The sequence below is a fragment of the Halichoeres trimaculatus genome, unplaced genomic scaffold (assembly GCF_033239565.1).
Source record: "Halichoeres trimaculatus isolate MK-OKI-2021-1 unplaced genomic scaffold, fHalTri1.1 fHalTri1_scaffold_7, whole genome shotgun sequence".
NCBI classification, from domain to species: domain Eukaryota; kingdom Metazoa; phylum Chordata; class Actinopteri; order Labriformes; family Labridae; genus Halichoeres; species Halichoeres trimaculatus.
In genome coordinates, this window is record NW_027437185.1 from 8,185,419 (window position 1) to 8,190,069 (window position 4,651).

Consider the following 4,651-nt stretch of genomic DNA (forward strand, 5'->3'; position numbering starts at 1 on the left):
GATTGGTGGAGCCCTCACAGTGTTTTTATTCCCCCCTCCATCCACAATAAGATGACCCCCAGCTGTGGTTGACTTGGCTCGATAGCTCCTAAACAATGGTCTTCTTTGAGCCTGATAGTGTGAATGTGTCCCTGTCCGCTCCCAGTGTTACAGTTTAACCCATGTGGACCAGATGCAACATTTAGGTGTATATACCTTTAAGGCTGGATGCCACATATGCTGTTTATCCAATTTCAGACCAGATGCTATGTGTAGGTAATTCTAGATGGTGTCATCCATCTTAGCTGTCAAAAAGCTGGTTGTGAAACTGGCCTTGACAGGCAATGGATTTGCCACAAGTGACTGTTTTCTTTCAGGTGTCGATTCAATAAACCTATCTGCAGTGCATTGATTAGCATGATGAAAACCGACACAGACGAAATCTCCTCCATGCTAACTGGTTAACAGTGAGGCTGTACTTAAGGATGACAACTTGGTTTCATTTAAACCAGGGATTTCAAACTCGTGCCATGGAGGGGCAAGAGGCTGCAGAGTTTCTTTCCAACCAAAAACTCCACCAGCTGATTTCACTGATTACCTCACCTTCAAGCAGAGAGCAGGGACCAATCAGTGAAATAGCTGGTGGAGTTTTTGGTTGGAAAGAAAACCTGCAGCCTCTTGGCCGTACATGGCACAAGTTTGAGATCCCTGATTTAAACTCAATGGCCTTCTTTTTTGTCTTACTTATATCTACTGGTCTGGCACGTGTTGCAACTAAAGCTGTCAGCCAATTAAAAAAATAGTGTAATTAATTACAGGATTGGTAATTAATCAAATTAATCACATTTTAATCTCATAATCTCTGTTTAAGGTAATCAAATATAGAATTTGAATTCCAGTACATGACAAAATTGTAATCAAATGAATACAGTGGAAGCGAAGATTTGTAAATCCACATTTTTTTCAACTGGCCAATATTAAAATGTCTATGTTTGCTGCCATTGATGTTGTGCATCCGCTTACTGTGTCTATAGAAGTAAATTGTGTTTTTCAGCAGGGGTAGGCAGCGCTTGTCAATCAAAATCATACTTGTAAACTACTGTGGGTGAGAGCAGTGCTCTCTTTGGATGAGAGATCAGCATGGATATGAGGAGAGGATGTGAGATGACAGAGGCATAGAAAGACGCTGCAAGTCAGAAAAGTTCAGGCAGCTCATGCTCCAACTGAGGATGTGTTGCGGTAATAATAATAATAATAATTATAATAATACATTTTATTTGGAGGCGCCTTTCATGACACCCAAGGCCACCTTACAACCAAAGATAAAAAACGTTGTAAAACAGATACAGATTATAGAGAGAGAATCAAAGGATGGAGCACTCGAGATGAACGCGAAAAATGCTTTGTCTTGTTTTGGATCAAAAACAGGAAGAGAGACATAAAAGAAGAAAGACCTCTCTTCTTAGGTAGTTGTGGTGTTTACACGGTCATGAAAAACAATGTTATTTGGGTCTTGAAAGATCGTTCAAGATGCTCTGAAAATGGCTGGCAGCCAACGAGTAAATCTTGTTAATTTTATAACACATAAATTTGCAGTGTAATTAATCAGTATAATTAATGTGTTAAAGTGACAGCCCTAGTTGCAATTTTTGATACACATAATCTATTCAGTACTTTGGCTTTTGGTGAGAAAAAGCAGAGAATAAATGGGCCACAGGAACCATGTTGTTCCTGGGAATGTTTCACCAGGACCCAGAATTTCATCGACTTTTATGGCTAAAAGTACTTTTGTTGCCATTTGGTGCAATATACTCAAGTTAGCTACAAGCGACACAACTTTTGCAACACTTTGGCAGGTCACATTCCCCCCCAGAGATGTTTTTGTACACAATTAAGAATGTGACACATCATCAACAAATCTTCTTTCATTGGTTTAAATCAAATCAAAAGTTTAACAACTTTTTATACCATTTAGCAAAAAATAAACACATCTCCCATTTCTGCTGCATTCATAAAAAAGTTACAGAATCACTGAGGCACTTTACTAGTGTGTTCATAAAAAGTGTTTTTCTCACAAAGAAAAACAAACTTTCTTGCAGGTTTAATGAGTTTCCTGCTGTGATCACAAGCAAAGGGGGAAAGAAAGCAAAATTGCGTCACTGAGAGTGCTTTAGTCCTTTACAGCTTTTATATCCTAAGTTTTCACATTGTAATTCCTCCAGTGTCCCAAATCTCCAGCTGACATGTGCCACTTGACACCTCTCACAGCGTTGGGATTAGCCCACTTTCCTGCTCCCAGGACCACAGGGAGGTGACATCATGAGCTATATTCTCCTGACGGCCTCTACATGGGAGCACTAAAAGAGCAATATCCCCCCGACAGACGCCTCCTCCTCACTTCCTCCGTCTTTCCACATGGCTCAGCATCCCAGCTCTGATTCCTCTCTGCTTAATTCAATCTGGGCTGTCTCTGCAATAAGTATTTCTAATAAGAGAAAGCATCTTTTTTTTTTTTTTTTTTTTGAGGGAGAGACACCTTTTGGATTGGTGATACAAAACACCTCATATGTCTCCTTGTCTCTCCTCTTTGCCTCCTCAGCTCCTCTAATCGCTCTTTTCCTTTTCTTCAGATGCTTCGTTTAGTGCGATAAAGCAGCCTTTCTTGGCTTGCAGAGGTTTTCTGGTTTTCCCGGAGCTCCTTTGATATGGAAATTGAATGACTGCTCAATGTCAGAATAGCTGAGCCACAATCCCAGTGTTAGCGGTTCCGGCACACTCTACTTCTTTTTAAAGCTCCTTTTGCTTCGGGAAAACATTGTCAAGAGAGGAGGGGAGAAGACACAATCACAGTGCGCTGATTATAGCTGAGAGTTTTTCTGAGCGCCGTTTTAAATGCCCACCAGCACACAGGAAACTTCTCAGGAATCCATTTTTGATAGACACTGGTCCTGGATGCTTTGCTGTCCTTCTCTTAAAGTAAATCCAGCTCACTCCAAGAAAGTGGCACACGTGCTTTGAGGAATACAACAGAAATATTAATGTCTTAATGAGCTCTTCTGATCTGAGCACTTTGAAAGCTAACAGCGTGAGCTTTCATATTTGTTATCACTTCAGAGACAGCTGATAAAAGCACAAACCACGAGAGGAACCTGAGAAACAAAGGCACCTATAGTAAAGCTTCAAACAAGGGTCTGATGTAACATGCTGCTGCAAAGCGAGAACATCACAGTCGCTGAGGAAAATTTCAGCTGATGAAACACATTTGACCTCTGGGTGCGTCTTGTTGAGGTAATGAAATTCAAAAATAAAGCCGAGACGTTGGGGATCAGCCCTAATTTCCCTGTTCAGTTTAAGGTCTTAGCATTAACCTCCCCTACTGCTCGATTTTATTACAGAACACATTAAATCCCTCTGATATGATGACACAGATCAGGGGAGCTGTAAAACTAAACAGGGCTCAATGCAAGCTAAGTGTTATCAGAAGTGACGCTCTATTTTTACCCCAACACAAGAAGTTACAAACACGACTGAAACAGTGGCTCACTGTGTGCCAACTGTTCACTTAAAATACTGCAGAATATCAGGCTTTGAGGCCTTGAAATATCAAAAAATACCCAAGAATATAAAATTCAGTGTTTTATTAACATCCATGAAAATCTGACAGAAAACAAACACCCATAACTGTTCAAAAACAGCCTTTTTTCCAGTTAAAACCATTTCTCAGGTCTATGCAGGCAGCACAACTCAGTGTCTTGGTAGATTCTGTAATAAGAAAGTGAAAATAGTTTCATTTACATTAACCCAAACACAAAACCCTTAATGAATTAAATTTTTGCTGTAACCCCCCCCCCCAAAAAAAAAAAAAAAAAAAAAAAACAATCAAAAAAAAAAAAAAAATCTGTATTCAATGAACTCGTGCTTGTTTTCAGCTCCCGGCTTTTGCTGTCATTTCAGCTGCTGTCTCTTTAACATGTTAACCAACCAGCTTAGATTTCCATACAGAGCCTTGAAGATTCTGCGAGGTGTTTAAAAATCCTGATACTACAGAATCAGCATTGTAGTGCAGGCTCTCCCTTTTTCATTGACACCTCACTTTACCAACTGGGTCGATCTGTGGTTTCTCCAGAGCCAACAATATCCACCAAGTGTGACAGAGTATGAACGGGTTGCTATATCTGTTTGTGTATTACATAAGTGTCTTAGTTAATTGATATCACCAAAAAGAGAAGAGCCTGCACTACAGTGTTGACACCGTTAACCCCATTGAGACTTGAAAGACCTGGCACAATCTATATGGTACTTTGCCCCAAAAACCTTTGCCTCCAACATGTCATGAACCAGTTAGGAAATCCTTATGTGATGACCTCATCATTTCAGCAAGTCTCATGAAGATTTTGTGAAGACCTCCTTTTTTGTAAACATAAAACAGAACATTTTTAGCAGCTTTCAGACAGATTGTGGGATTCCTACATACACTCAAAAAAATAATGGATATAGGCTGTGTTCCAATTCAGGGGCTGCAACCTACGAAGGCTGAATTTGAAGACTGATGACATCACAGGGGTGCGTCGAAGGCTGTCCCATTTCAAAGGCTCCTCCAAATGCATCCAACAAATACGGCCTCCTTTTTGGGTGCCACGAAGGACAGATTTGGTGAATCCTTCGTAGCCTC